We start from the raw sequence: 24,440 nt of genomic DNA on the forward strand, positions 1-24,440 counted from the left end.
CAATGAAAAACAACACGAACATTCTGCCTATCTTTGAGATTTAGACAATGAATTTTGTAATTTTCTCTATGTTTGACTCTTCGTTTAAAAGAAAAATGCAATCTACATTTCACTGCAGGGAGCATAAATACATCTAGATGTAAAAGTTACTTTGGAAAATGTAAATAATTATATAAATACAATGTCATACATGCAATAATTATAATTTAATATATAAATATTGTAAATTATGCAGTGAAGTAATTAATTCCTGGTTCTGGATTCCTAGCTTGCCATTAGCTGTGACATCTTTTATGAAAGTAATAATGATATATGCATAACAATTTTAGTTTCAATGTTAACAAGTTACTTTTGAAGGTATCCCAAATGCTTGCCTTATACTTACTGATAGATTTATAGTAATGTAATTTTGTTTATGTTATATTAACATATATTTTACCAGTTTTCTGCCAAGGGCATTAAAATCAGGAGACCCATAAAGAGTGTGCTGGGCATAAGCTAAACTATTTCACAGATCAATGGAAAATATCTCACTTTTTAGATCTTAAATATCATTGACAATTATTAATTTGATAATTGACTTTGTTATGATAGACATTTTACCATCATATAAAATAAAATTCAAGTTCAAGAAAGCACAGCATATTTATTCTATGATTCTACATAAAGTATACATCATTAAAAAGGTGAGTGCCTACTCTGGAGATACTTGGAGGTAATATGGGTCATTAAATTCCTTGGCAGTAATTCTGTCTTTGGAAAGTTTACTTACCTCCTGGAGTTAGTTTTCTTTTTAGTAAAATGGGATTCATGAGAACTTCTTGAAATTACTGAGAGGTTTTAGAAATAAGATTAGACTCAGATCAGTATCTGGCACACACAAACCAGAAACTTTCGATTTTTTTAATTTCATTATGTCTTTTTTCTTTTCCTGCCTGGTCCATCTTCAGCACTCAATAAACACTGTAAAACAGCTTGCCATGCCTGGGATATATCCTTGGTTAATATCTTCCAGAGTTTTATATCCACTCAAGAAAAATCTGTGGACCACACAATTACGCACATATTTAATACCAGGATTGGGAGACACTCTAAAGTTATATGTTAAATCACCCATGTGATGCTTGAATTTGTTCTAAGGAATCGCTTGTTGAACACAAATAGCTAAATTTTTTCTTAAATCCTTTCATATATATTTTTAAAGCAGGAAGTAGATATAGTTATCTAATGCTTGGAATGCTCTTATCTGTTAGAGTACTCTCTAGTACATATCAGGCAACATGCAATAAAGATTAAGAATTTTGGATTCAGCCAGCTTTGAATTAATATGTGTTTCCACATTTGTAAAATAGAGATATGTATCCCATAGGTTTATTGTGTATAGCAAATGCGGTGCAATAGAGTTCATATAATTTATAGTATCAGTAAATTTACAGTATCAGTAAAGTAGTATCAGTAAAGTAGTATCAGTACTACTACTACTAATAATAAATATATGGTAAATTATTTTTAGCATGTTATGAGTACATAATTACCATTTACCAAGGGTTTCTCAGACACTGTGCTAAGCCCTTTATATGCACCATCTTCTCTAATTCTCATAAGGCTATGAGATAGATTAAACTATGGAAGCAATTTTACAGATAAAAGAACACTGACATTTAAAATTGTGGATGTGGAATCATCAAAGATGGTTAGATAGTAGGCCTATCTCATCTAAATATTGAAGAAGTTTCACAATAATGCCTACGTCTTTAATAAGCTAGACTCCCTGAGTCTATTCCTATTAACCAGTACGAGACAATCACTATCAAACTAATATAGCTTGGGTTTTCTATTCCAGACTTGTGTGAACCTGTTTCATTGTCAATTGCTTAGGTTAACACGCTTAGCCATACTAATTACATATTAATAGTTGACGTCTCCCTGGAACTAGCTATCCTGAGTAGATTGGATGCTTTTCTAATATTGTTATAGATTTCTATTCATAGACTAGCATATATCCTTGGCTCCTTAAATTCATGGAGTCACTTGCAAAACACAGAGATGCTCTGAATCACAGAAAAAGGACATTTTATTAATTTCAGTGTTTATCATATCATGAATGTTTCTCAAGTTTGACTCAGAGAAGGAAAAAGTATCAAAGACTTTACAGTTTTCAATACTATTCTATATTCTCTAGCCTTCTGTAATCGTTCTCCTACATTTCCATGGACAGTCTACATCTGCATGTTTGTCTTACCCAAAGGAACTCTTGAAAAAATTTATATTTGGTGTGAAAATTAGTGGGACAGTAGGGACTAATATATGTATATAGCAAGACTATTCTAAAGAAAATACTCATCACAAAAACTGGATCAAAAGGAAAGAAATTATAAGTATAGAATAATTTTGCTTCCTTTCCAAGGAAGGACAGGAAATATTTAAAAGTTTTCCATACACCTGAGTTTATTCTAGCCCTGTTTTGAAAATAGATATTTTGATTTTCATCAATAAAATTGAGCAGGGCTCAATAAATGATTTTAATATTATATCAAGTTTCTGCAGCATTAGATCCCTGAAACCTTAAGTATCACTTTTATTGTCTGAAAATTAGTATTAATTACACTGTAACTCTTTCACTCTCAGAGAATACTCGTGGATCTTAATGACTCTTCTCATGGACTAAGTACAGTTATCTCCCAGTATTTCATCCAAAGTGATTCATAATTATTCTAGGTTATTCTTCGATGATCACTTCAATGTATTCTTAATTACATGAGTAATTTTGCTTTCCTGAAATTCCTCCACACAAGTGATAAGAAACCGCTTACTTTTTAAGTGCAAAGCCACCATGTTTTGAGTAAAGGATTTTTTTTCCTTTGGGTATTAACCTAATCATAATGAAAAAGAAATATTTCCTGCTTTATATGCAATAGCACTTTGAGGCAGGCTTTTACCAAGCAGATGACAAGTAATTCTAGGTCTTTTACCCATAAACTTTGATCTGTCTTGCAACTTGTTATTATATATAAACCGCATTATCTTTCTCTACAGTTTAGAAGTTGACACGCATTTATAGATAGTCCTGTACCCAATATTCATTAGGGTTCTTTGTTCAAGGCGCTGTGCTACGAATTCAATGATGAATAATGTATGTGTCTCCATTTTGGGGATACTGTCTGCCCAATTATATGCACTTTTCTCAAAGTTTCTCAATGCCAGTTTAACATTTTTGACTCTGCAAAAGCTTAGTACAACATGAAAATATGGATTACATTGTTCAATTTCTTGTGCAGGTTAAATATACTGATGGTAAATAAAAGCAATTGAAACTTCTAAATAATCATGTTTTGATTTATTTTTTTTCTTTTCTATTGTTATCTATAAAATTGCCTTTATCTTATACTTCATTTCCTGCTTAATCGAGTTAGGAAGAAATATTTTTTAAATGTTTCATTAATATTATGATTAATATTAATTAAATTTAATAATCATTAATATTATGATTATAAATGTATATATTATATTCAACATAGTATATAGTTAATGTGTATATATATACTCCATACATAAAATAGATAGATAAATTTGCCAGGGTATTGTCAGAAAGCTCCTTCTTGGTGATTTGTTTATTTATATTTCAAGTGACTACTTGGTTAGAGGCTACCTGCAATGCATGGTTGCCACTCAATACCGTCTTCTTCTAATATTTTATTTAAAGTATATTATATTCCAGAATCTGTAACAAATTAAAATAGAAAGTAATATATTTTTACACTTTTAAAGTTTTTAAAATGTGACTTCTGACCAACAGTAACATATATATGATGTTACATAAACTTGTCTGTGCTAATTACATTTCCAAAATGAAAGAAAAATAACACTTTGGTAAAAGATGTGATTTTGGAAATTCACTTCTATTAAGGGTTAACTCTAGTTAAGAAGGAACTCAAGGGTATGTGAGGGACATGTGACATCTATGAAATTCTGACCTTTCACATTCTGGAAGAAAATCATTAAGAAACAGATGTCCTTAATAGTTTAAGTGAGTTTTTATTAATTTAATACAGACAAGTCATTGACTGCACAGAGCTAAAGCTTTTATGTGAAAAGATAAATATATGCAATATTTTTTTCTTCTAGTTTCCAACATGTATTGCTTAGAGATTGAGTAAAGGTTCTTTCATTTCTTACATTATCTTAACTGGTTTCCATTCCCTGTTGACAATTTCTTTTGAAATGAAGGTTGTAGCTGCAGGCCACTGCAGCCTTTCCAAACATCGTGTACTAGATGTTAAAACCACTTTGTTTCAGATGCTTAATCAGAGCAGTGGTTCAGTATGCTGAAGTTGTTGATGTTGTTTTTTCAGTTTCATAAACATCAAATTGACAAGCCCTGTTTGATATTTTCAGTTCTTCCATTTGTTTTCTTCTCTACTATGCTCTACTAAATTATACTTTCCTACATAGGTATCACCATTAATACACAGTGTTTATTTCAGTGCTCATCTGCCTAATAATCTTTTCCTTTGGGGTTTATAATGCTTATAAAATTTAAAAAATATTAACTTTAGCTAAACAGTTACTAAAATTATTTGTTCTAAAATTAAAATAAAATGGTGCCCGATCTATTGATTACATACACATACACACAGACACATTTTTCAAAAATCCTTTTAAAAATACTTTTTGCACTCCTAAGCAAGATTTGTTTAAACTAATTTGAGTTCTCTGTATATAAATGTGCTTAGAAAAAAATGACAGAAGCGATTAAAGGCATTCTTGTTGCAAATGTTCCATCTCCTAAGATCTGTGAATTAAACTCTAAACAAAAGATATGAGTCAATAAGACAGTGAAAAACATACTGCATGATGATGTGACAGGTGCTATATATAAAAATATTAGGAACTGAACTGAGACATGAAGGTGTAGAAAGTTTGACTCTAGATAATATTTACATTTAACTTACAAAGAATCTGTAATAAATATTAATTTTGACTACTATTTTGCATGAAAAGCTGAAAATTATGGAAATGAAATGGAAGAGATTTTAGAAGGACTCTGGTCCTCAAATAATGTCCAATGCTTTGGGATTTCAAGGCAATCACATTTATTTTGGAATTTTTCAAAGTAAACTTTCTATCACCTGTCTATCACAGAAGAATAAATCTATCTGTATGTCTCACCAGAACCTTCATATTTCATTGTACATACAATTTATTTTATAATAAAGAAAAACATAGGCACGATCAGTAATTTTACGATTTCAAATAAAAACTGCAAGCCCTGCATTTGTTCCTTTGAGAAATCTAGTACATACTAGGGAATTAAATTCAGTATTTTTAAATATAAAATACTTCAAAATGTGCCCATGCAATTGTATAGATCACTGAACTTTCACAAACTTTACACCTATGTAACCTCTATATATAAAAAATAGACATTACTAACACCACAGAAGCCCCTTCTTGCTTCTTTCTAGACAATAACCTACACCTTTTAAGTTTATATTGACTTCTAACTTCTAATAAATAAATGTTTATCTCCTGTTTTTACACTTTTTATGAATTCAATCATATATCATGTACTCTTTCATGTCTGCCTTTACTTACTCGATTTTACCTCTGTGATCATTTATTCTAATCTCAGCATAGCATTTCATTACATGTTATAGTTCACTTATTTTTTCAATGTTCATGGATAATTGTTTAGTTTCACTTTGGACCTATGACAAATAATAAACCCATAAACATTCTCATATGGATCTTTTCATGAACAGGTGCATAAATTTCTGTTGACTCTATACCTAGAAGTGGAATTACTAGATTATAGTGTTAATAGGTAAAACTGACTGGACTAGTTAGGTCTCCATCACCTTATGCTTCACTTGCACATCCTCTTTCCATGTAGTTTTTTTTTTTTTTCTTTCTTTCATTAATGATTCGTTTGCACCTAATTGCTCAAAGTAACACACTTGTTAAAGTTATATCAGGCAACTGGTGTTTTTCCTCTTTGAAACACTCGCTCACACTCCTCTTGTTTGTAAGCATTCATTCCAGAAGAGGAGGTCACAGTATGATAACCCCATTGACCACCAGAGCCCATCTCAGGACCTCCTGACGCCAGCCTTGATGGCTTTGAAATATTCCACGAGAAGAGAAGAATGCAGACCTCACACCTGCCCTTATCCTTATCGAGAACCCTATTTTGAGCTAACACTGTAAGTTTTACTCACTGAACCCTTTCGGGGAGGACACAGTCTTGAGAGCACTAGCCTGCTGTGGTCTCTTTTGCCTGCCAAAAAAATAAAGTTACTTTTTTCTTCTTCACCCAAAACTGTCTCCGTGATTTTGATTCAGTGCCGGTGTACAGAGACTGAGATTTCGGTAGCTATAGGTTTTGTATTTAGACAGATTAGGTAGAAACTGCCAAACAGCCTTTCCAAGTTGGTTTATCAATTATATCCCACTGGCAGCATGTGATTGATTGCTTTTGTTGCTCCACATTCTAAAATGCACTTTACTCTTAATCTGCCTATCTATCTATCACCTATCAATATTTATATCTATTTCTATATTTTTATCTATTATCTCCATTCTGTGCTACATGTTGTGGTATCACATTGTGTTTTTGTTGTTGTTATTCTTATTCTTCTTAATTTTGCTGATAACTAAAGAGACAGAATCATTACATATATTTATTGGTCTCTTTGATATTCTATTTGGGAAAATGCATTTTCAACTATCTTGCCCATTTTTCATTGGATGGTTTGCCATTTTGTTTTGTTTTTGAAAATTGATTTATTTTCTGAATTTTTATATCATATACGTGTATTAGAAGTACTACCTCTCACTCTGTGACCTACTTTTTGAATATCATGATGTTTTTAAAACAGATGTTATTAATTTTAATATAATCAACTACATATTTTATCTTCATGATTTTGATTCCTTTCTAAAAGGAAGCTACTTTAAGTCAGGAAGATGTCTATATTTTCTTCTGGAAGCTTCATAATGTTACCATTTGAATTTGTATCTACAATTCATCAGGAATTTACTTTTGTATATAATGTATGGTAGAAGTCCAGATTTATCTTTTTTTTCCCCATATGGACATCAAATTGGAATGATCATTTCTCTAATTTACTCCAGGGTCACATTGCTATAAATTACATGAATTGGTGAGTTTTTTTCTGGATTCTATTCTATCTATTGGTCTAATTGTCAATTCTTGTGTCAATACCACTCTTCCTTGAGTGATACAGCTCTATATTTAGATCTTGATCATTGTGTAGAGCTTCAGTTTTGTTCTCCTTAGTGTAGGGGTTTTTTTTTCCTTTTTTTTTTTTTTTAAAGCAATTGTTTGTCCCAAAATACTATGCAGATCTGCAGGAAATAAGCAGTTAAAATCTGAGATCATCACCACCCCTAAGCCAGCTGAACTTTATGGTCAAAAGAACACAGTTTGGAAAATACTGGTAGAGAAACTTAAAGGGATGGCGAAAAGTCTTTTCATGTCTTGGAGAAAGTTGTATACTTTTCAATATCCACTTGGCAGTGTTAAATTATTTCATTATACTACAGCACTGGAAAGTACTAAGTCTGGGATAATGGTGGTAATTGAACAGATGGACTTTTTTCCTCAGTATCAGCACAGTAGATTCACAACAAACTGTGAAGAGTTCTCAAAGCCAGAGAAATACAGCTGTCAAGCAATAATCTAACTGCATGCATTGTCTGAGAGCAGAACTCGCAGTAGCATTTCACTAAGATATCAGTCAATGAGGGGTTGTAAAATGGAAACATATTAGTATTTCAGTGATTTAGCTCCTACTGACCTGAATAATTTTTCGACAATTGAATATAAATATACACACAATAAAAACACATTCAAACATACACTTTCCATTTCCCCACCCTCATTGCACATGCACACATGTGTGCAAGCACACACACACATACACTTACACACATTGCTTAGGGTGGTACCTTTAAGAAAATTATGAGGCATATAAAAGTTGTGGTATATCCTGGGACTTCCCAGGCGGTCCAGTGGTTAGGACTTCGCCTTTTGGTGCGGAAGGTGCAGGTTTGATCCCTGGTCGGGGAGGTGGGATCCCACAAGCCTCGAGGCCAAGAGAACGAGACATGAAACAGAAGCAATGTTGTGGCAGGTTCAATAAAGACTTTAAAAATGGTCCACTTTAAAAATGGATTTTTCAAAAAAATCTTTAAAAGAAAAAAAAGTTGAGGAATATCCTAAGGGGACCGGTTTTTCCTAAATTGTGGGAAACGATACATTGCTTATTCTTTTTCCTTAAGGCTAAATCCTTAAAAATGAAATTTCTTCTGAGAGCAAAACCTCTGAAACAATAACGAATCACTTCCAGTAATGGAAAAAAGCAAGCAAACTGCCTCCTAATTAAGATTATTTCCTAATGAAAGACTCAGATATCAATTATAAAATTGATCTTCAATTTGGCTATGGATATGTTTAAAAAACAATCTTTAAATATATGTATTCTTCAGAGTTACAGACTCTCATATGAATTTTCCAGTAGTTATATTTTACTTTCTCTGCTTTATTGTACTAAAAAGATCTTCCAAAATTATTATTGTTTTTAGAGCAGGCATTCTTTTTTTTTTTTTAAACATCTTTATTGAAGTATAATTGCCTTACAATGGTGTGCCAGTTATATAACATATATAATCTTATATACCACACAATATACTTACAGTTGCTCAATGACTAAATGTGAAATACTGTGGTACATGCTTTAATTGAGCAACACGAGAATGACTGCATTTATATTTCATCATATACACATTAATGACATATATCCATATATAAATCCATAGAGATTATTTTGAATAAATTAAATTTTCAATTTTTTGAAAATGCATATATTTAAATGTATTAAAATAGAATCACTAATATTTAACCAATTAATATGTATGAAATAAATAATTATGGTATCAAAATTTTAACTGTCATATTAGTTATATTTTTTCTTAACATTCACAGCAAAAGCTGACTTCTGCATCAAGATAAGTAAATAATAAAAGGAAAAATAAGTGGAAATTATGAGTCTGGAAAGGATTTCTACTTATGTATATATATAATAAATTTTGGTTATTACATATTATCAGTAAAAGCCTGTTTCTTTTCAAATGGCTGAAGACTCTAGGTGAACAATACTTTATTTCTCTCTATTAACCTCAAGGTGAGAAAAAGAATTAGTTATCAAAAATGCTGATGTGAAGAGGCTTGCACTTATTTTTTGAGTGTGTAAATGGGTACAGACGATCCATAAAAGTGGATTTTTTTTCTGAGCTAAAATTATTCCCACTTCAATTTCTGGAAAAAAAAAAAAATGTACTACCACATTTCTCTTCCTAAGAGTGATTTATGTATGTCTTTCCAGGATTAATGTATATTAGTACTAATTTCATTACATGTTTTATAATAAGAAATACTATGCTCACTTTTAATTTTTACCATACTGATAATAACAAAATAGAATCTTCTTAATTTATTTACACATTACCATGTTACAAGAGAATATAGGGCCTTTTCATATGTTAGTATTCTTTGTTGGTTTCCAGTCTTTTGAGACTTACTTGTTCATATTATTTAATTTTTCCCTTTAGAACAACTCAGATGAATTTTTTACATAAAACTAGATATGGTCAGTATCTTTTTACTTAAGGTTACCATTTATTATATCCACGTCTACCACTAAATACTTTATTTCATTTTTATTCCTGTGTTCATGAAGCAGAAATCATTGCTCCCATTTTAGACGTGAAAAAATAGTTCCTTAAGCAAATTGTCTAACATGATATATAAATTATATATTTCTATGTCTTTCAGCTAATTCAAAATGAAAATTATATAAAAACAGCAAATATTTTATAGATAAAATCAAAACATTATAATAATTAAATAAGAAAAAAAATGTATTCCTATTAAGTCAAACCCAAATATAAAAAGTAGTTCTCCATCTAGAATATACATCAAATCCTGAATTTGACTGATGTTGATGTAAACTGGCTAATGAAAATCAGGTGATGATGAATGTACAAGCTAGAAAAGTCCCATGAAAGAAGTGACAGTCTACATTTCTAGGAAAGATAAAAGAGAAATTATTTGACAGAAAATAAGAAAGCTACCAGGCATGAATAAACCATTTTGGAAAATGTGTAAAGATAGAAATAGTTAAATCAGATTGTATTTTTCACATTCTAGGTTAAAGCTTACATAAACAAAATGAACTGATCTTATCTTTATCGGAAATTCTGGACTATATGAAATGCACAAACGTACACACACACAAATATACACACAACTATTTGTGTGTATACATACAAAAAATTTAGTTATCTTATGTCATTTTTCACTGTTATATTTTACATAGTATATAAAATCTCTTTTCTTGGAACATTACAATATATCCTCATAGCAAAAATTATTGATTGAATTTTCCTTAGCGATTTGGAGGTAAATTTCAGAGAATAAAAATTAAGAAATAATTACAGTACCAGAAAGGAGTCTGAAGCAGTGAAATTTTTCTCTCGCATTTATTTTTTCCTGTATTTCTCTAATGTCTCTCATTTGATAACATTCAAGATTAATTTGAAACAGTTAATTTAAATTAAAACATCTCTGTAGCTGGTTTCTTCAGGCCAACAGGGAAAAATAACTAAGCTTTTTATGAGCGGTTTTAATAAGAAGCATAAGTTTGTCATTACACAAATATCATTGGTACAATGGTTATTAAAAGAATACATTTTATGACTGTTTAATTCATATTTATTAATATAATATATGAATAATAACCTACATATGTAGTTAATAGAGGACTTTGAGTCAGAATGGAGGTTATTCAGCTTTTATACTTAAGCTCGAACATCTAAATCACAGAAAATTTTCTATGTACATATTAATGATATTTGATGGCATCATAAAAACTAAATATCTTGACAATCTCCACATGGATTCACTTTAAAAGTAAAATTATACATATGACCAATAATACCAAGACTGTCACCATTGAGTTCATCTCATTTTTGTTCCTTTCTGTTCTTATGAAAACTTCCAGATAAATCAAGCCACCAAAACTACAGTGCATTGATATGTTTGTATGGCAAAATTACACTGTAACTTATATTGCGTGAGATTAGATGGTAGGTCTTGATATATAGTGCCACTAACACTCAAAACTACTGATGGAATATCAGGATGTTATTAAAAGCTACAAATGTGCAAGGCCACATATACAGAACTCTATGGCTCCAAGAAAATGATATTAAAAGAGAACAGTTTGTGGAAATATTTGTATAAGCTTATACAATTCAGAGTTGAAAAGTAGCTGCAATGACTCCATTCCAAAAACACTTTAGGGACATGTTAGGAAACACTACACTAATTACTTTTACATTCATTTATGATCAAACTCTTGGCAACTCTTTTAAGTGTTTAACTAAGGAAATGTTTAAAAAAAATCCCTTGACTAAAGCTTGTGTATACTGCTTCAAGTAACAAATGGACAGATCTCATTAATGTATTTGAAATCATTAGAACTTCAATTGCCTCTGAACACCATAAAAACAATTTTGTTGAATATGAGAAAAGTTAGACTTTAAAAGTCAATTCTTAGAAGAGTAGATGAAGAAAATTGATAGTTAATATATAGTATTACATTTATTCTTAGTATTTTCCTTCTACTCAAGAATAAATATTTTACACTGTTAAGACATGTAAGAATGTTTTATTTACAGTATCTAAAGGACGTCTGATGCAACTTTCAAACGGCATAGAGTAAAGCAGAGGTCTTTATGTTTTAAAGAATATTGAACCCAACATATTCTCCATTTTAGCAATCAAGAAGAAATGTTCCATTGGATTTTATCCAATTTTGAAGAAAATAAGTATGATTGATTATTCTTGTAGAGAGGGTCCTGCGATTGATTAGCCTGTGAAATTTTTTCCCAACATTTGACATTTTCAGCAATGTTTCCTTCTTTAATGATTGCTCTTCTATATTCTATATAAATATATTACTGAAATACATTGATGTCTAACTTGGGGCCTAGATGTCATTGTAAACTGCTCTTTTCTTACATATAGTTACAAATTTTTGACCTAAAACAAATAGGCTGCCAGATATTTCTCCAGCAAAGATGGATTTATTTGAGATCATCAGAAAATTGCAATTAGGGGACTGCAAATATGGCAAGCCACGTGAAAGTTCCCACAGGGCAAGGAAAGGAGAATACTTTCATGGAGGGGGAAAGAAAGTTGGGAGGTCTATAGTAAACAGAGTCCATGGCTTTTCATTTGTTGAGTTCCGGCCAGGAAAGAAGAGAAGTCTTTCTTCCTGTTGGGCTCTACTATCATCTCAGGGCATGAGATCTCCCCCTTCTGGTCATCCAACTCTATTTAATTGAGTTTTATTTTTATTATTTTTCTTCAAAATGATAAAATGGGTAACTTATGCCTCTGCAAAGAATGGTGAAAAACATTTAAGTGATCTAGTAAAGGTGGAGTTACCTAGAATTTGAGTAGGAATTTTTTTTTTCTTCCTAGAATATTTGTGTTTATATTAATTATACAGAAGAAATGGTCATTACCGACACACTGATGTTGGCATTTTAGATACAGTATTTCTTAAAAATGTTCCCAGATTCCACTTAATTGCCTGTTTCAGCCTTCTTTAGTATTAAAGTATATTCAACTAAATGAATGTTCTAGGGCTGAACATAAACTTACCTGTTTGTATACTTATTTATGTATCTCACCTTTTATTACTTAACAGTCTCTCTAATCCCTTTCTTAACATCTCTATTCCCTTATTTCTCTTTTATTTATGTAGCCAACACATTACTCTGGCATTCGTAACTTGCCAAAAAATTTGGCAATTTTCAGTCTTCTACACACTTTTCATTGTAGAAACATGTCACTATTTTATGTATAGTCATTCTCTAAGTTCTCTTGAAGTGTTTAGAGAAAGGCATTCAGATTTGGATCTAAATATACATCATCAATATTTCCTGCTTGTGGATGGATGAGAGAGGCTGTCAGTTTTCTATTACTCATTGGTAAGGATATCCTAGACAGGTCAACACATCATGCTTTATATCTAATACTCAAAGTCCAATATTTCAGCAGCAAATGTCATAAATTTGATTAACATCTTCAGTTCACTTTTGTATCAACCTTAAACTGAAAAAGACACTTTTTCAAGCTAGTTTTTCAAAAGAAATATTAAACCATTATCCAATATTTGGGGTCTTTTTTGTAAAGGTTAAAAATTATCAGTGAAGATTTCTTTTATAAAGTAAGCTTTGTTATAAATAAACTAATTAATTATATATGTATTATCCAGTAATTGTTCACTATGTGCCAGGCATTGGGTTAGGCACCCTGCACACATAATTACTTTAAGCATTACACTCATGAAAATTATTATAGTCCCCTTTATACAGATAAGGAAACAGTACCTTACCTAAGTTTATATAGCTAATGTATCAGGGTTGGAGTTTGAAATCAGTTACGTCTGTTTTCCAAAAGACGGCTTTTTTTTTTACATTTACTACAAAAGCACAAGAAGCATAGAGCCTCCTAGCTGCCAAGATAAACTATCATAATATAGAAATCATGGTCTTTCATTTTATTGATTTTGATTTTTCCAGGTTTCCCTCTATAAGAAGTTAGCTGACATTTATTGAGCTCTTGAATGATTGTTAAGTATTCAATTTGACAGTAATGTAACTACCCTTCCCCACTGCATTTCTCCAATTTACCTTTCTTCTGTTCTCTCTAAATGCTATTAATTCTAATTTAAAACAGAAGAGAGTAACTTTTTATGCTACAGATAATAATGCCATGTATACTGTGGATCACATGATTTTATCTGTGGTGCTATTACAATTCAGTCAAATAATCAAAATAAAGATGCATTGAGTGTATAAATTAAAGTTTAGAGTACTTAACTTGGTATGGTATTTGGAAAAATGATGGAATATATAGTCCTCTAAGATACCTATTCACTAACTTTACCTAAGAGTTTAAAAGTGATCTCCACACTCTTTTTATTCTACTTCTCTACTGGTTGACTTGTATATCCTCATCTGCTTTCATCCAAGGTTAGATTTAATAATCTAGCATCTGTTTTAACTCTCACTTCAATTCTAAAATACCATGTTATTCAAGTAGACATTTTGATCAATAACTCTTTGCTATAGAAGTAGTCTGAAAAGTTAACTAGCATGAGGAATAGAGCAGTCAAGATTTGAGATGGGGAAAGGACATTGTATGAAGGATTTTCAACGTGTGTGTGTGTATAAGAATGAGAAATAGAGAGAGAAGGAGGGAGGAATGGAAAGAAAGAGGGAAAGAGAGAGAGAGATACAAAGTGGGGGACAGTGTTGTAAAATTGGTAATGAAAAATGATGATAGGGGGCTTCCCTGGTGGTGCAGTGGTTGAGAGTCCGCCTGCCAATGCAGGGGACACGGGTTCGAGCCCTGGTCTGGGAAGATCCCACATGCCACGGAGCAACTAGGCCCGTGCGCCACAATTACTGAGCCTGCGCGTCTGGAGCCTGTGCCCCGCAACAAGAGAGGCCGCGACAGTGAGAGCCCCGCACACCGCGATGAAGAGTGGCCCCCGCTTGCCGCAACTAGAGAAAGCCCTCGCACAGAAACGAAGACCCAACACAGCCAAAAATAAATAAATTAAGTAATTAATTAGAAAAAAAAAAGAAAAAAGAAAAATGATGATAGAGAAACAAGATTTATTAAGCACTGATTATGTGCTCAGGACCATGACAAATAATTTGCACATATTTATTTATTCCTTGGAGCAATTATATTAAATAATCAGTATAATTATCTCCATTTTACATGGAAATCAAGGCATTTTAGTAAATAATTTATCTGTATATATATAATTTATGAAAGAAAAGAGATATTGAAATCCAGGTCTGATTTATGTGAGACCTGACCAAAGTGATCAGGCTGAGTTAGAAGCTCTTCTTGGAATATCCATAATGACTCTTGGTTTCCTTTTTGAGAGACCTAGATAGTAATTTTCATTTAATATTTTTGCGTTCCTCCATGGCCTCAGATACGATCAGTAGAGAAATTTTATTATATCTGTAGTATCTTAAAATATAAGAGTGCCAATAAATAATAAATATTCAATGTATTTTAATGAATGCATGGATGAAGACACTTTATATACTTATTATAGGTGTGAATAACCTGGATTTAAGATAGATTATATGCTCAAATTCCTGAGTTTTAAGCAAGAATACTTTTACTTTTAGAGATTTACGTTTTAAGGTAAACATATACATGTATGTATTTTTTGCCTGTTTTACTCTCTGTATAACCTCTTATAAGTTCTCTCACCACATATCTCAAGTACTTGAATGATAGAAAGAATTAAATTTATCCAGTAATGTGTTCACATTTAACTTATGAGATCAAACTCAAAAATGAGGAATAGATTTAAGTTTCTTATAGTAAAGTCATATCATCACACTATTATGCAAGTACCACATTCATCTGATTATTATATAATGTTCATATAGATCTAAAAAATGAATGAATTGCTATAAAGACAGTTGCTAAAGAAGTTACTTTTCTGTAACACAATTCTTAATTTTTAGACTTGCTAAAAGAATGATAAAAAGTAGTACTCTAGGGCTTCCCTGGTGGCGCAGTGGTTGAGAATCTGCCTGCCAGTGCAGGGGACACGGGTTTGAGCCCTGGTCTGGGAGGATCCCACATGCCACGGAGCAACTAGGCCAGTGAGCCACAACTACTGAGCCTGCGCGTCTGGAGCCTGTGCTCCGCAACAGGAGAGGCGGCGATAGTGAGAGGCCCGCGCACGGCGATGAAGAGTGGCCCCCACTTGCCACAAAGGGAGAAAGCCCTCGCACAGAAACGAAGACCCAACACAACCAAAAATAAATAAATTAATTAATTAATTAATAAAAAATTAAATTATAAAAAAAAAAAGTAGTACTCTATTTTAATTTATTAATAATGTATATATGCAACCTGTTAGAGGTAAAACTCTCTGATAGCCACTATAAAATTGAATTAATAACAGATAGTTATTACTGTTAGTGTTACATTAATGTCTGCAATTTAATATGCCTCCGTAATTAGATAACACCATACAAGTGGGCATTTTGAAATACACAGAATTCAGATTAAGTTGGCAAATTTTCAGAAACTGCTCTATGAGCTCAATGTTAAACCTAGCTTTCTATGTAACTTTAATCACAGAAACAAGACACTGGGACATCATAAAATATAAAGCATATTTTATCAAATCCCCATGAAGTAAGCAAATACATTTAAACATTTTCCGCACAATATTGATGATTAACTCATGTTACACGAACAGAAACTCTAGAGAACAGAATAGGAATAGTGATATTTTAAAATGTTTTTTAATGGACTGTAAAAATTCTACACATGTCGAATATGAACATCATGAAGCTAATTCCCATATGTTTATTTACAAATTTAATTTCATAATGCCAATTAGGTATCATCAAATTCATTTGCACAAAGTTTCATGCAATTCTTAGGTTATAAAAATGTTTTTTTAGACCTAATGCTTCATTATTCCAGTGAAGGCATAAGGGGTAATCACTCTGCAATGAACTGTTTTTATTTCATTATGGTGTAACAATTAGCCTATGCCTTCTGGCTAAAGCTGTCATTTATGCCACAAAATAGCAGGAGATTAATTATAGTTTCCAGAATTGATCGCCATGAAATTTTGGGTGATGTCACTCACCATGTGCCCTCCTCTCTGATCCCTCTGTCACACTCATTCATACAATGACTAATGCTAAAAAAGAGGAAGGTGAAAATTTTTTACAAAATCATTTTTAAAACATACCATTTGCCTTGGTTTATGAAACACTCCACTGAATGATTCAAAGTTCTTAAGATTACAGGAGCTGTCATACCCTCATACCCAGATAACCATCTCTTATCATTTTCCTCAGTTCTAACACAGCATACTTCCAATTCCCATTCCTCTTTGCCAGATCCACAAACATGCACTCTACCATAACTGAGAACACCCCAGGAGCTCTAAACCTCTCTTCATGTATTAAAAGCTTCCCTAGCTGTTTTTCGTTAATGTTTATGTGAGGTCAAAATATGTATAAGCATCAAATATTTATGAAGCAATATATTGTACTGGTTAAAAGAACATACTCTGGAGTCAAACCTGGATTTCAATATCTCCTGTTTATTTACTAACTATATAAATTTAGTAAAGTTACTTAATAATTATGCCTTAGTCCCCCGTAAAGTGTAGTGATTACGTTTACTTCACATAATTGCTATGAGAAATAAATTGAGTGATATGGATAAAGCACTAGGCATGGTGTTTGGCACATAATCAGTGCTTAATAAATCTTAGTTAATTTGGAAAAAACAGCTTAATATGCTGTTTGAAGATGTTTCTGATCCTAATAAAAATATTTGAAGAACATCCTTGGCTACCATTTGAGAGGCTGACAGAGGTTAACAAGACTGTGAAATTTAATTTTTTAACCATTTTTTTACTGTGAAGATAATTCTCTTACTAGTAAATCTTATCTTACTTATTACTGATTATTATGAGAAAATTTATATTGTTTAAGTTCTTCAAAGTTGTACACTTTGTAGCAGAACCATTTGGATAGTCCTTAGTAAATATGCAAACTTGTTGAGGAAACTAAATACATACAAGAAAAAATGAAGAATATAAACTTAGAAGCAAAAATTCAAATGCACATATCATAGACGGAGTGGTTAAGGGCTAAGTGGGTGTGGAAGAAATGGGTAACAAATCAAAATTTTTAAACTTAGCCACACAGGATAAGAGATTAATGTAAAAATCCTTTCTTCCCTACCTGAAGTCTGAACAGGAAATCAAATGATATATGTTAAGTATTCAGTGAAATGACTGCTAAAGCCCAAATGAAAGACATGCTTCTGTGTGTGGCCAGATGGATTTACACACTCTAAACTGGATAATCTTGCCCACCCAGTTATAGGAAGCATTAATCAAAGACAGGCCGCATACAAAGGAGCAGAGTTGGTTCCATTACATCTTTCATGTAGCTCTGAGAGATCAGACTTTATACTTTCTTTAAGCATGCCTATCCAACAAGAGGAAAGATAACCTGAGCAAGTTCAGTGCCTTCTTCAATACCCACAAATACTCTGGTGAAAAGGATAGTAAGTGCTGCTGAAATACCTTCACATGGAAAAGTAAGAGGTCTGAGAAAAGCAAATCGTCACTAAAAATGTCATTTCAGTGGGGGTATGAGGAACCCAGGGCTCTTAAAAACTATAAATGGGAGATGAATAACATACAACCAATATAGAAATATGAAGTTGAACATTGGCATATGTATAGATCAGAAACTCTCTCTTTGTTGGAAGTCATCAAGAGGACATGACCACTGACTGGATCACAAAAAAGTTGCTTATTTTGGGAAACATTATCTTAATCTACATTTTCTATTGCATGTGCTTGTATTGTTGCTGTAGAATGTGCCTCTAACACAGCCAGATAGCTACCAAACCAGCCACTTCCATGCTGATAAAACCACTGCTCACTGCTCAGGGCACGTTTCAGAAGAGAGGGACATGTAAGATTGTAAGAGCTGGTCACGAGAGGTGGAGATTTGGAGGAAGTCGTGGAGAGGTCATGACAGCTGGTTGACCTGCAAGCTGGGCCCAGGCAGCTGGAGACTCCTTACCTCCTCCCCTGTCCTTGAAATGTATAAATTCTGCCCACTCTTCCCATAGCCAGAGCTGTTTCAAAGATGCAAGCGTCTGGACTGTATATGTGACTGAACCCCATTAAGACCTCTATATAAACTTTTAAGATTCTTGAAGGCAGGTGCAGAGGTCAAATTTTCTTGTAGTTGCCCAAGACAAGTCTCCTTATGTAAGTTCCCTTGCTTATTAAAACCAGGGCTTACCTATCTGGAGTGGTCTGCCTCTTTGGTCTCTCCTCCCCTTCTATGTATGGGGGCCAGTTTTGAATTTCACCCTGGGGAACTCCCAAGGTTGCAAACCAACATTTATATACACATATGTGTGTGTATGCAACTGTGTGCGTGTGTGTGTTTGTGTGTGTACAGGATATGCTGATCTGATAAAGTAGCCTCGAAACAAGTGACTTCAATAAGATAGATATTTATTTCTCTTTCATACAACAGTTTGAAGTTAGTCCAGAAATTTAAGATGGAAAGAGAGATATACTCCATAAGGCACTGCAATATTTCAGGCTTTGACCTGCATTGCTTTCATTTTTTTTTCCCATTCTTTGTCCCCTTATTGACCAATAGAAATTTCTGAGATGACAAAAATGTTCTATATCTATCTGCACTGCTCATTATGGTAGCCGCTAGCCATATGTGGCTATTGACATGTGAAATGTGGCTTATGTAGCTGAAAAATGCTATTATTAATTTTATAGAATTTTAATTCTAGTAGCCATATGTAGCTACTGGCTAGTATAGAGTGTTATAGTTATCTTCTATAAAAAAAAAAAGCCAGCCACTTCCACTTCTGCACCCAGGTTAGAGAAAGGGTAGAAGAGAGGAAATCTAGACCAATTAATTTTCTTTTAAACAACAAATTTGCACACATTACTCCAGTTCACATTTCATGCCCAAATGAGGTCACAAAAGAGACTGAAAAATCTATCTCTAGCTTTGACAGTTGTATACCTTGTTAAAATTGTATAATAATGAAAAGCTCATTCTGTTACCTTAGTATTCATCCTAGAAAAACTTTTGTACATAAACAGAAGGTGACACACTATTATTTAAGATTATTACATAATAAAACAGATAAAAACAGACAGAAATATTATACACTAATTTCATGATATTGTTTGTTTTCTGAGATACGAGGAAAATTGAAGTATTTTATTTCTCAAAAAAACTTCTACTTATACACTAAACATGATTAAATAGATAGCCACTTACATTGTTATTTCTCATTCAAACTCTACCAAAATTATAGTTAAAGAATATAAAATAGTAAACCACAATGACAGTAGTAGATGAGAACAACAAAATTTCTGAAAATGGAAAGCAGCTGAAAAATTGCAACTGACTAACAAAGATGAGAAAGCTGAAATATAAGTGACTATATAAATAAAGACAAAATGAAGCAAGTCCATATATTTTGGAGAATATTTCTAAAATTTACTACTTCACGTATTGTAGGAAGAAAACAAATTAAATATATTACCATTTCACCATAACATCTATTTGAATTTCCTCATGTGAGAAAGATATTGTATTGCTTTCACAACTTAAAACTTTTCAAATTTATGTATCATTTGAGTGATTTGTCCTTCATATTTACTGCAAGAATTGGACACATAAGATTATTTCTTGCAGAATTTATATTATGTATTCCTTAGAGCATCACAAACTTATGACTTTACACAGACTGGATCCACTTAGCTGTCATTATTTTCTTTTGGATGCTCAAATTGTCACTGTATCACCTCTCTGTACATGATGACCAGGTAGTTCTTTTTAACTAGATCCTGCTACCTGTCAGTGAAACCTTGATTTCTGCCAATAGCAAACTATCCCAGGATCATCTTGAATTCTCCTCTACTAAATAAGGAACACAGGAGTCCTGTATTCTTTTAGTAGAAAGCAGTTTCAACATCTTGGCTGGATATTGGTTGGAGCAGATTATACTGCTTCTCCTTACCACTGAATCTATGGACGATGACACCAGGAAAGAAGCTAATTAATTCTTAGAGCAAGAGTTATCTCAAAAAAATAATATAAGAAGATAAAAAATGGCATGTGTTTAAGCAGATGGTTCCAATCCACGTAAAATTATTGTTACCTGGTGTTCATGAGATCATATTAATATTTTAAAGTATTTTATTTAAATGATATATTATGCTAAATGCTGTTATAACAAACTGTGAATTAAAGTTACATTGCTCCTCAACTTTAGCAATCTCCATAACATTGATAACTTTCTGATTCTTGTAGCACGCACCCTGAAAAAATTTTTGAAATATCCAGTGCCTCATGGTCCCATGTGTCAGTATTACTTACTTGATCACTTACTAATTGAGGGAGAAAAAGAAAGAAAGATTCTCTCCAAGAGAATACTACATAAAACACAAGCATAACAAGACATAACCTCTCGGATAACCTCCATACTATTCTCTGGCAATGACAACAAGGTAGTTGGAGACACATGTGGCTGTTGGGATTTATTTCAAATTGTCCTTTAGCTTCTCACTGGGAAAATTCTTTATCCTCTATCATAAATATCATAATATGGAAGCCAAATCTCTAAAGATCTTTAAATAAATATAGATATTTAAGAACCAAAACTCATATAAACCCAGACTACTAAAAGCTAATTAACAATGGCATAAAACACAGCTAAATTAATATCAAGAACATTTAAACACAAAGGGTCAATTTTAAAAATCACATTGTGTATTGTTTCCAGAAGAAATCAATTCATCAACATACAAACATTTGGATAATAATAATTTCATAGAAATGTCATTCTCACATAAATCTTGATATGTCAATTTCTTAAGTAATTTCCAGACCCTTTAGGTATATCATGAGATGATTTTATTATCATATAAAACAAACATAGAAAATTAGAAAATGTTTATGCAAATATCATTTGGTTTTAAAGCATCTTATACCTGCACCACCACTTTTGCCTTTTACAGGTAATGCCATTTTGTTTTAGGTTTCTTGGTAAGAGGGTGTGCTTTGTTATCTTAAGTTGACATAGAACACTGGCTCACCAGTTTGCTGATCAGATTGGCATAGTTTTTTATTTGATAATTATATAATAGCCAGAGATAAGCAGATAATTATAATTAATATTGAAATAAAGAAGGTAAAATACAGGTAATTAACTAGCATGACGTGTTTGTAAGATAGTCTTCATGGAAAGGTTAATTTTTTTCAAGGCAGTTGAAATATATATACTTCAGGAATATATATATCTTAGTTCAGTTCAGGAATATATATATCTTAAATGATTTTCAAACACTAACTATTTTCCTTATTATAGTCCTAATCTTAGAAAATAGTGTATGTGTGTGTGTATATTTATATAAGTATATATATTTATATATATGTATATCAATCTATCGATCTATCACCAAACATCCCACGTAAATTTGCTAGAATCTGAAGGTACACATATATACAGAGTAGATTTTAAGATAATAGAGGTCTTGTTTACTGGTGTGTTTTCAGTGCCCAGCACAGTTCCCAGTATCTTAACATTTCTTAGTATTTAATTTTCACTTGGATGAATAATTATAAAAATCATCCTTTCAAATTCAATTAGCTATCTTAATCATTCATGATCTAAACTTTCAGTACACTGAAAGTTTCCTCAATTCGAAAACATTCACCCTTAGTTCTGACTTTTAACTTTATATTAAATTGCACTCTTTTAGTCTCATTTTCGAGTGAAGATCTGAGATATATATATATTATATTATATATATATTTCCAACGTGAGATACATGACCACCTTGAAGAAACAGTTTTCCATGTTTAACAGATGACCTAACTGCAGCCTCCGATAACTAAGGTTAGAAAGGCAGAGCAATGAATAAGTTGAAGGATAGAGAAACATTCTTGAAGTGCAGTGCTTTTCTCCCAGCTTCCACCTTCGGAAAATACAAGGTTTGCTTTTCATCTAACTTTCAGAGAGAGAGGATTTAAGGGAATTACTCTGATAGAATAACAGTTGTAAACTACATTTTCTAGAACTTAAAAGATCCTGTGTGACCCATTTTAAGAAACATAGAGGGAGTAAATGACTAATGTGCTTTCTGATGCCCTGATAAGAAAGGTTGGAGGCTGCGTGGAGTTTCGCCTATGTTCCCAATGTTTGCTTTGATAACAAAGAAGTGTGGGTCATGTGTGAAAGAACTGGGTTTCAATCATCTTGAATCATATCTAGAGGACTACTGGGACAGGTAAGAAGAGCCCCAGAAGAGAGTGGGACGCTGCATTTCCACAGGCTAAGAGACCTTAAGTGACCAGCTGGAGGAGACACAGAGGCGTCAGCAGAGGAAATACAACTGAGAGAACCCAGAGGGTGAAATTTGCATCTCTTGTCTTTGTAGCACGGGCTAAAGTGTATGTTACATCTCTAATCAGTGTTCTATTTTCAGTGAGGGTTAGTGATCTTAATTTTTGTAATAAAAGAAGTAGTAAGAATGATTTAATGTCTCTATTCTGCTATTGGTGATTAATAGTTCGTACCCTGTTACATTGATATTGGTACGAAAATAATGCTTCCTCCATGCTATTTGAAAAATACTTAGTCTGAACTGATATTATCTGCATATTACACAAATCCTATATTGTGCCATATCATACCCTTGCTGAACTTCTTCAGTGTTTCCCTTATCAACACAGAATAAAAACAAAATTCCTTAAAGCCTTGTATGATCTGATTCCTGCCTTTTCCTCCAATATCCCCTTTCTTTTGTCACCTTGACTTTTTTAGTGCTTCCAAAAATCCAAGCTCTTGCTGCCTTATTCCATTTTCATATTTTGCTGTCTTTATAACACTGCCCTACTAACAGCACCTTCAAAACTTAAAATGATACCTCCTTCAGTTTTTAAATTAAATTCCATTGAGACTTTTTCTAACCACACAATAAAAATATATTTCAGCCCTCCGCTAGTCATTCTGTTTTGTATCTTTATGTGTTTTTTTTTTTTTTCTTAACAGCACTTATCCTACTCTATAATTTTTTTTTTAAGTTTTTAATTAATTATTTATTTATTTTTGGGTTTGTTGGGTCTTCGTTTCTGTGCATAGGGCTTTCTCTAGCTGCGGCAAGCGGGGGCCGGTCTTCATCGAGGTGCGCGGGCCTCTCACAATCGCGGCCTCTCTTGTTGCGGAGCACAGGCTCCAGACGCGCAGGCTCAGTAATTGTGGCTCACAGGCCTAGTTGCTCCGCGGCATGTGGGATCTTCCCAGACCAGGGCTCGAACCCGTGTCCCCTGCATTGGCAGGCAGATTCTCAACCACTGCGCCACCAAGGAAGCCCCCTATAATTTTTATTTTGGTTTTCTGTTTGATATATTTTCCATTTCCCTCACTAGAATATAAACTTGATAAGTGCACAAATTCTGACGTTATTGTTCACCATTTCTTCACTAGCACTTAACACTGAGCATTCATTTGATAAATGTTCTTTAAATTAATGAAGGTGAAGAGTGAAGGAAGGAGAGAGGGAGAGGGAGAGAAAGGGAGGGAAAATGGAAAAGAAAAAAATAGAAAGGGAGAAAGAAATAAAGGAGGGAAGGAAGAATCTGTGAGCATAGAAAGCTCCTCAATACCTGCCAAAGTAGAAACTATTAGGAGATGTTAAAAAGTA

At 32.7% G+C, this 24,440-nt stretch overlaps 1 long non-coding RNA gene across 1 annotated transcript in view; it reads right to left on the minus strand.

Annotated features, from left to right (window-relative positions):
- Nucleotides 1-24,440, minus strand: part of LOC309604979 — a 1,175,000-nt gene that overhangs the window by 230,055 nt on the left and 920,505 nt on the right. The window lies entirely within an intron of this gene.

This window comes from Balaenoptera borealis (genome assembly GCF_965194805.1).
Source record: "Balaenoptera borealis genome assembly, chromosome: 11".
NCBI lineage: Eukaryota > Metazoa > Chordata > Mammalia > Artiodactyla > Balaenopteridae > Balaenoptera > Balaenoptera borealis.